The 10,044-nt window shown below is 49.8% G+C and overlaps 1 long non-coding RNA gene across 2 annotated transcripts in view; it reads right to left on the bottom strand.

The window, feature by feature from the left end:
* Positions 1–4,710: 4,710 nt before the first annotated feature.
* LOC119095407 (uncharacterized) overlaps positions 4,711–10,044 on the bottom strand; it is an 8,974-nt gene continuing 3,640 nt past the window's right edge. The window contains exons 1-3 of one of the 2 annotated variants that reach the window (XR_005093878.1): positions 6,182–6,264; positions 5,301–5,491; positions 4,711–4,975 (exon numbers count right to left, since the gene is read on the bottom strand). This is a non-coding gene — a long non-coding RNA (uncharacterized LOC119095407). Of the gene's footprint in view, positions 4,976–5,300; positions 5,492–6,181; positions 6,265–10,044 lie in introns of those variants that run through there. The other variant, XR_005093879.1, reaches the window with a different exon arrangement.

Raw genomic sequence — 10,044 nt, 5'->3', positions numbered from 1 at the left:
TGGTGCACCGGGTTCTAACGGGAAGGCATTTCGCACCACCGCGACGCTCTGATGCGCGGGAAGCGACTTGGCATCACCCCGGTGGTCCCGGGGGGGGGGGGGGGGGGGTGTTTTTTTTTTTCCGTCTCCCGGGCTGCTCGCCCGTATGCACGAATACCAGTTTTCTGAAATATGTCAGGCAAAACTGTCGTCCAGAAAATCAAAAAGAGTCTAACGTGAATACACAGGTTCGATGTTCTGGGTATGTATCATTGCTTTGAGTGCTGAGATACCTGCGTTGGCAAAAGCCGTTTGCCGCGACATTTTAACTTTGTTTAAGAGCTCTCCCATCGACCTATTTTAAGGTAGTAATTGGTTCATATCGCCATTCAAAAGATAACAGTCCATATTATATAATAGTCCATAATTTGAGAAGTGTTTATTTCAATATAGCGGGACTTCCTGGTCACGTGTTGACAAGCTTGTAATGAGTGTTGTTTGTTTGTAATTCCATAACATTTCATCGCGACTCCAGAACACGACATAATGGACATCATGCTCATTCGGAGCTGTCAGAACGCGCTTGTGGCAAACTGCCAAGTATAAAACGCATTATGAAACATGAACTGAACACCGTTAATTCAGCCTCTTTCCGTAAGTTACATGGTTCGCTCCCCGAGTTCAATGCTCCCAGCCATTGGAATCAAGCATTGAAAAAGTCATGTTTTTTCAGTACTTCTGGCCAATTGTAGGATAAAACATGATCCGAACCGCTTTAGTCATTTCAATGGATTTCACATATGATGGAGATGCGTCTCCAAGATATGAATGACTATCGGAGTTGGCACGAGGTTTGTGGTGCGTCTTCCACGGAGAAATATCAACTGACACTTGCAGCGCCAACACACTAGAGCTCAATCATGTCGGGGTGAGCCTGTATTGCACATTTCGCTCCCATATCACAACCGACGCCCGATATCACAACGTCTTGTAGAACGTACAAGCGTTTCACATGTGCCATTGCGACGCATGCCAAGATGACTGCGATTGGGTCATTTAGCAGCCGTGCTCTGGTTTGAGACGGCTCCGGTGTCGCTGACTCCGCATTGCCCAGCAGTCCCTGTTGTTCTTGTTGGAGGCATGTGGCGAGGTTGGTTGCTGCTCGCACACGGTCCGCTGGACGGATCCCTGCAAAAGAAATGAGATTCAAAACAGAGCACCACACTTGCCATGCACTGATTACCATGTATTTCATAGCATGCCTCGCTGTACGAACTAAAGAATAAATGACAACGGACGGTGGTCTAAGCTGGCAGTTAGTATATATAGTTATCGAAGCTGGCAATCAAGTAAAACGCGGGGGAGTCATGCATACAGGCCTGCAGGCTACTCTGGAATCGCTTGTAAGGTCAACCTAATGCGTTGTTTCCATTCCATTTACGGAATGCGAACAACCAACCTAATTCAGTTCACCTTTTCCAGACATGCTCGAACGACGGCTCTCGTTTTTGCGCGTGCTTACCCCTCGCAGAGGAGCCGACGGACGTACTCTTGCTGGTGCCACCAGGTGTATTGCTGGTGCCACCTGGTGACAGTGCCCGCAGCCCCCTCCAGTGGCCTGACTGTTAGGAATGCGATGCCTCCGAATGCAGAGGGGCTTCGCCCAGGCCACTGAGGCGCAGACCACAAGCAGGAGAGCGACGACCTTCATAGCTGCTGCAACACAAAGCAGCTGGTCAAACCACAAATCAACTGCTTATTAAACTCAAACATTGATGGTGCCTCACACTGGTGCTGGCTGAATTGCGCGGCTCTTTCCACCCTACACCGTGAAATGAAGCGAGCTCAGGTGTGACAACATCCCAATCTGAGGTCAGTTTCTGACAGGAAACTACGCGTGGCTCTGCGCCATCTTTTTTAATGACCCCCACACAGACATGTCCGAAATACATCAATGCTACCAAGTTTTGAGGCATGATGCATGATGCTGCATGGAATAATTCCCGCACTCTGTGGGCCTATAGTCCGTTTGTTCGCTTCCCACCACAACTGTCGCTTTTACACACAACAAAAGGGTTTGAGTTGTTCCCTTTAGAAACAGGAAACACATGACGACTTTCTATCGGCAGGCTCATCATTTTCTTCAGCAGCACAGCAGCAAGCTATCAGATGGTAACGACGCTGTCTCAAGCTTACTGCTAAGCCTAATATTCAACTGCTAATTACAGCCGGCTTGAGAAATGGCAACATGACCCGGATTGCACCCTGTGCTTGCTCTCGCTCAGTAAACTCGGTCATACTAACTATGGCCTGGTACCACCACTACCGCAGCCCCAGACCACCCACAGCACCGTTGGCAAGGTGGCCAGGCCTTCGACACCGCAGTGGCCGAGACGGCCCGGGATGAAGCGCCTTACCTGGCTGAGTGCTGTGCTGCGACTGATGCCTACCTCCCGCTGTCGGCCTCAGTTTTATACACGAGCAGGGGCAGCCTAGAGGTCAAGCATGAACGCCAACACCGCCTCGGTGACGCCCGAGCCTGCGCACCGAGCCTGCGCGGTAGAGCTGGGAATTTCTGTCGCGAATTCTGGGAGATGAGCCGACATGGGAAGAAATGTGCTCCATTTGCTCGTGTATTTTCATACCTGGCACAGTGCGGCGTTTTTGGCCGTCATTTTCCAGATCCGGGCTTAACACTGCTTGTCGGTGTATGGCTGTTGACAACGGCGGGAATTTGCTACTGCAGAGGTCTGTAAGCTAACTGAGAGGTCGCCAGAAAACACAACGTCTGGCAGCAAGACCCAAGCAGCCCGAAATTTGTCATCACTGAAATGTTTCCGTCTTGTCTTATCACTTATTTTCATAGATGTTCCTCCTATCTACCCCACAAAGACATGGGTCATAGATTTAACCTGGTTCTCCAAACCAAGGGCTTTGTTTTGCACCGTATACTGAGGGGGCTTAGCCGTGAACAATTTTGAGCCTATTTACAGAACGCTCCAACGAACGGGCTTGTCCCCGGATTCTGGCCTCTTGTTTATAAATTTGGGGGCCTGTAGCCCAACACATGTAGGGAGCCTTCCTCTCCCGAAATGTTAAACATCAGAAGACACTTGACGAACGAGCAAATAGACGTAGAAACGACAAAGTACGAGGTAAACATGCCCTGCTACTCTAAAAACAGAGCCCAGTCCGGATTTGACCCGATTTTTCAAATTTATTGAATTTAAATCCTCCGACTAAAAACTACACTACTGCTCGAAAACGGTCTACTTTGGCGAGAGACGGTGTTATCGGGCGTCGTTGTCACTTTGTTGGGCGACGATGGTTTAAACGACGATTCAGTCCCCACTGACACCGAGAACAGCCCACGGCTAGTGGTCACGCCGTCCAACTGTAGGAACATCTCGGAGATCGATTTCGTTAGTGTGACATTGACCTGCGCTCCGGCCGTCTTTGCTTCCTCTCTAACAAGGCAGGTTCCGCCTTTGCGACCTCTTTAGCTTTGCTTCGTTTTCTCCGAGAATGGACATCTTAGAAACAAATGGGTGCAGCTCCATGCGCACGTCTCTGGTTTTCCTTGACTGCAGGATGAAATGAGCACGCACTGTCCTCCCCGAAAACAACCATTATATTGTCGCCATTCCCTTTGCAACAATATCTAAGATACCTTCGGTGTGCTCTTCCCTATTGCGTTGCCTCCTACTTCGTCCCTACTACGTCTATGTTCTCTTTCGTCAAATGACGTCTTATGTCAAACATTTCGGGGGAATGGAGGCTCCCTGCGTTGCAGTCACATGCTCACGTCACACGGTCATGGTCGATGAACCCCGGCAGGCAGTACTCATGGTGCACCGGGTTCTAACGGGAAGGCATTTCGCACCACCGCGACGCTCTGATGCCCGGGAGAGCGACTTGCATCACCCCGGCGTGTCGTTGTCTCCGTCTCCCGGGCTGCTCGCCCGTATGCACGAGTACCAGTTTTCTGAAATATGTCAGGCAAAACTGTCGTCCAGAAAATCAAAAAGAGTCTAACGTGAATACACAGGTTCGATGTTCTGGGTATGTATCATTGCTTTGAGTGCTGAGATACCTGCGTTGGCAAAAGCCGTTTGCCGCGACATTTTAACTTTTGTTTGAATAGCTCTCCCATCAACCTATTTTAAGGTAGTAATTGGTTCCTATCGCCATTCAAAAGATGACACAGTCCATATTATATAATAGTCCATAATTTGAGAAGTGTTTATTTCAATACAGCGGGACTTCCTGATCACGTGTTGACAAGCTTGTAATGAGTGTTGATGTTTGTTTGTAGTCTCCTAACATTTCATCGCGACTTTAGAACACCACATAATGGACATCATGCTCATTCAGAGCTGTCAGAACGTGCTTGTGGGCAAACTGCCAAGTATGAAACGCATTATGAAACATGAACAACTGTAGTAATTCAGCCTCTTTCCGTAAGTTACATGGTTCGCTCCCCCGAGTTCAATGCTCCCAGCCATTGGAATCCAGCATTGAAAAGTCATGTTTATTTCAGTACTTCTGGCCAATTGTAGGATAAAACATGATCCGAACCGCTTTTAGACATTTCAATGGATTTCACACATGATGGAGATGCGTCTCCAAGACATGAATGACTATCGGAGTTGGCACGAGGTTTGTGGTGCGTCTTCCACGGGGAAATATCAATTGACACTGGCAGCGCCAACACATTAGAGCTCAATCACGTCGGGGGTAAGCCTGTATTGCACATTTCGATCCCATATCACAACCGACGCGCGATATCACAACGTCTGTCGACGTAACAAGCGTTTCACATGTGCCATTGCGACGCATGCCGAGATGACTGCGACTGAGTCATTTAGCAGCCGGTGCTCTGGTTTGAGACGGCTCCGGTGTCGCTTGACTCCGCATTGCCCAGCAGTCCCTGTTTGTTCTTGTTGGAGGCATGTGCGAGGTTGGTGCTGCTCGCACACGGTCCGCTGGCGGATCCCTGCAAATGAAATGAGATTCAAAACAGAGCACCACACTTGCCATGCACTGATTACCATTTATTTCATAGCATGCCTCGCTGTACGAACTAAAGAATAAATACAACGGACGGTGGTCTAAGCTGGCAGTTAGTATATATAGTTATCGAAGCTGGCAATCAAGTAAAACGTGGGGGTCATGCATACATGCCTGCACTACTGGAACGCTTGTAAGGTCAACCTAATGCGTGTTTCCATTCCATTTAACGGAATGCGAACAACCAACCTAATTCAGTTCACCTTTTCCAGACATGCTCGAACGACGCTCTCGTTTTTGCACGTACTTACCTCTGCAGAGGAGCCGACGGACGTAATCTTGCTGGTGCCACCAAATGTATTGCTGGTGCCACTGGTGACGGTGCCCGCAGCCCCTCCAGTGGCCTGACTGCTAGGAATGCAGATGCCTCCGATGCAGAGGGGCTTCGCCCAGGCCACGGAGGCGCAGACCACAAGCAGGAGAGCGACGACCTTCATAGCTGCTGCAACACAAAACAATGGTTAAACCACGAACAAACTGCTACTGAACTCAAACACTGATGGTGCCTCCACACGGTGCTGGCGAATGCGCGGCTTTTCCACCCTACACCGTGAAATGAAACGAGCTCGGCCTGAAACACATACCAATCTGAGGTCAGTTTCTGACACGAAAACTACTCGTGGTCTGCGCCATCTTTTGTAATGACCCCACACAGACATGTCCGAAATACATCAATGCTACCAAGTTTTGAGGCATGATGCATGATGCTGCATGGAATAATTCCCGCACTTTGTGGCCCATAGTCCGTTTGTTCGCTTCCCACCACAACTGTCGCTTTTACACACAACAAAAGGGTTTGAGTTGTTCCCTTTAGAAACAGGAAACCCATGACGACTTTCTATCGGCAGCTCATCATTTTTTCAGCAGCACAGCAGCAAGCTATTAGATGGTAACGACGCTGTCCAAGCTTACTGCTAAGCCTAATATTCAACTGCTAATTACAGCCGGCTTGAGAAATGGCAACATGACCCGGATTGCACCCTGTGCTACTCTCGCTCAGTAAACTCGGTCATATAACTATGGCCTGGTTCCACCCACTACCGCAGCCCCAGACCACCCACAGCACCGTTGGCAAGGTGGCCAGGCCTTCGACACCGCATTGGCCGAGCCGGCCCGGGCTGAAGCGCCTTACCTGGCTGAGTGCTGTGCTGCGACTGATGCCTCCTCCCGCTGTGGCCTCAGTTTTATACACGAGCAGGGCAGCCTAGAGGTCAAGCATGAACGCCAACACCGCCTCGGTGACGCCCGAGCCTGCGCACCGAGCCGCGCGGTAGAGCTGGGAATTTTTCTGTCCGCGATTTCTGGGAGATGAGCCGACATGGGAAGAAATATGCTCCGTTTACTCGTGTATTTTGTAACCTGGCGCAGTGCGGCGTTCTCTGCCGTGGTTTTCCAGACCGAGCTAACACGCTTGTCGGTGTGTCGGCTGTTGACAGGGCGGACTTTGTAACTGCAGAGGTCTGTAAGCTAACTGAGAGGTCGCCAAAGAACACAATGTCTGGCAGCAAGACTCAACAGCCCGAAATTTGTCATCACTAAAATGTGTCCGTCTTGTCTTATCACTTATTTACTTAAGATGTTCTTCTTATCTACCCCACAAACACATTGGTCATAGTTTAACCTGTTCTCCAAACTAAGGGCTTTGTCTTGCACCGTATATTGAGGGGGGCCTAGCCGTGATCGATTTTGAGCCTTCTTACAGAATTTTCTAAAGAACGGGCTTGTCCCCGGATTCTGCCAACTTGTTTGTAAATTTGTGGGCCTGTAGCTCAGCCTGTTGGTAGGATGGAGGAAAATTACTGAAGTCCTTCCAACTGAATAAAAGACGTTACCTATGGGCCGAAATATGTCTTACAAATGTCTACACATGTTGTGGACGCCAAAGAACTAGATTTCCACATCTGTGACGAAATTTTCAGCCGTCCAGCGATAGTTCGGCTGGTTTAGTGTGGGTAAGCGCACTAAGCACCGAGCATGTGGCATGCTCACAGAAGCATAATTAAACGGTCAATGAAGAGCCAGCTCAACACGCAAAGCTCCTGCTCTCAACATGCGTCGCGCATGTCACTGCCACGACGGACATTTTCGTTGCCAAAGGAACGTTTCCTTTGGCAACCGTATATATTGGCAACGTCATGTTGGAACTGAAGCGGGTGAGGGTCGCTTTCCGTTCAGAGGCACAACATCTTAGAGTAGCAGTGTCCCTCAGAAGAACAGCAGGTCCACTATTCACGTGGATTGAAATAAGAAGGAAGAGCATTTTCGACACAGGGCAGCCGCCTATGCGTATTTGGGGAAGGTAGAGGACCATTGTGTGACATGTGGAGAAGCGCATATGTTCTGTTAGGTACGTATATATATATATATATATATATATATATATATATATATATTATATATATATATATATATACATAAATGTATCAGTCGAAAAGGGAAACTCAGAAATTTATGTAACTTCGACGGAGGTTTGTCTATTCTCGTGACGATTGATTGTATCATTTCTCCAAGTATCCATTTTTTATTGTTTCTGGATTGCAATTTTCATCGACGTATAGTGAAATGAAAGAATAAATCTAAGGTTCCTTAATTTCAACTAGCCATTCGTTATGAATAAAGTCGACGTTATGAGTTTAGAGTTATTGAGTTGAGCTGTTGGCCTTTCAATATATCTCGATGTGAGTTGAGCTGTCGACTTTCAATATATCTCGAGTGAGTTGAGCTGTCAACTTCCAATATATCTCGAGTGAATTGAGCTGTGAATTTCAGAATATCTCGAGGTGAGTTGAGCTTGGTCGACTTTCAATTATATCTTATGGTAATGGGTCAAACGGCGTAACAGTGCAAACGTTGTCACAGCAAGCATTCTTCAATATTTTTAAGTTGAGCCATGCTCACGAGTGACAGTACTAAATGGGCTATGCAGAAATATAGTTGAAAGTGAAAAATACAGTGAAGACGCTGTCCACCTAAAAAAAATTTCAAAAATACGGCACCATCCAAGCTTACGTTCTTGACAAATACACGGTTCATGCCAAGGGCTGTGCAGACTGTTAGCCAAAAGGCTACGATGACCCATACTGAGCATTGGATAAGAAACTTATTTACCACGATTATAAGCCTCGACGAGCATTGATCAAACCCTACGAATGTCCAAGAGTTCAGGTCCTCCCACCCTGGCACCTACTAAACTCAACATGTCGGAAAGTCAAAAGCTGCGTACTATTCCCTTCCATCCAAGCTCACATGCATGGCCGGATATACGCAACTCACTTCTGCTTTTGTTTTATAAAGGCGTGTTGTCGAAATATCAACGCAAATATCAACGTATCTCCATTCTACCGGCTTTCTCCGAGGAATGAGGCTATTACTACCGTCTCATCCATGTGTGTAATGCTCCTCGCAAATGCGCTTAACAACTTACGTAATTCCAAACTCTTTTGGTTGAGACTCCCTGAGTGTCACGTTACTGCTGCGGCCGCAGTCACCGCAGCTCTCCTGGCCCGCTCACGTCACCTGCTGGGGCCGAAGTCAACCCCAGTTCTCTGGCCCGCTCATGTCACCTGCTACGGCCGGAGTCAACCCCAGCATTCTGACTGACCCGCTCGCGTCACCTACTGGGGCCGAAGTCAACCCCAGCCATTCTGACCCGCTCGTCACCTGCTGGGGCCGAAGTCAACCCCAGCTCTCCTGGCCCGCTCACGTCACCTGCTGGGGCCACAGTCAACCCCAGCCCTCCTGGCCCGCTCATGTCACCTGCTGGGGCCGGAGTCAACCCCAGCTCTCCTGGCCCGCTCACGTCACCTGCTGGGACCGAAGTCAACCCCAGCCATTCTGACCCGCTCGCGTCACCTGCTGCGGCTGAAGTCAACCCCAGCAATTCTGACCCGCTCGCGTCACCTGCTGGGGCCGAAGTCAACCCCAGCCCTCCTGGCCCGCTCATGTCACCTGCTGGGGCCACAGTCAACCCCAGCTCTCCTGGCCCGCTCACGTCACCTGCTGGGACCGAAGTCAACCCCAGCCATTCTGGCCCGCTCATGTAACCTGCTGGGGCCGGAGCAACCCCAGCCATTCTGGCCCGCTCATGTAATCTGCTGCGGCCGCAGTCAACCCCAGCCCTCCTGGCTGATGTCACCTGGACAGCTACACATGCTGATCGTGACAGTTAAGGCTGCATCTCACCCACAACTGCGCGTTACTCATAAATAACTAGAGTCGCATGTCAGTCCTCTGTCTGCTGGTCAGCCGCACGGGCCAGTCGCGCGCCGTCAGAACCCTGGCGGCGTTGCGACAGGAACAAACAAGGCGTGGGTCATTCGAGCTGGGCTAACCAGGGGCTTTGCCATGTTTACGCTGGCCAAACTCGGCTGGGAGTCCGCCTAGCGGCCTGGGCACCGAGTCCGACAGCGGGCGGTGCCGTCCCCAGCCTGGCCACTGCGCCGCTGTCGCTGTGCCTTGCAGCTTTGACGTCACTACGAGACTTTAGATAGGCATCAGCTCAGAGGCGGCCGGTGCTGGGCGCTGTGACGTCACCAGGGGGCGGTGCAGCGGTCGGTGGCCAGCTGCGGAGAAAAGACACCTCGGAGCAATGCACTTGTGTTGAAATCGGTGTGGTGAAATCTGCTGCGAGAAACGCGCGTTCTCCTCACACCTCCAGCAACCACGAGACAGGCCTTCGGACGTATTTCACGACACACAATCGCAAGTGGTACTCAGTCGATACCTATGTTCGTATTAAAGGGAAGAAGCCACGTTTGGGGTATAACTCGAAAACAAAATCTGGTGAAACCCGGGACGAAGCGTGTCTGGCAATAACACTGGGAAGTCCCACTGCAGCACCAACAGAAAATAATGAGCCAATGAAACGCAATTGTTTTGCAGTCCTCTTAACGCAGTAAACGATTCGGCACAGCACAACATTTGCTTCTTCTTTGCAGCCCCAGGTGCCATTTCTTGAATATGCGATCTCGGTGCATGATGGCATGAAAGTGTGAG

This window comes from Pollicipes pollicipes, unplaced genomic scaffold, assembly GCF_011947565.3.
Source record: "Pollicipes pollicipes isolate AB1234 unplaced genomic scaffold, Ppol_2.1 Scaffold_4219;HRSCAF=4965_pilon_pilon_pilon, whole genome shotgun sequence".
In the NCBI taxonomy this organism is placed as follows: Eukaryota; Metazoa; Arthropoda; class Thecostraca; order Pollicipedomorpha; family Pollicipedidae; genus Pollicipes; species Pollicipes pollicipes.
Note: the sequence above shows the minus strand (reverse complement) of the source record. Positions and strands in the feature narration are given on the sequence as shown.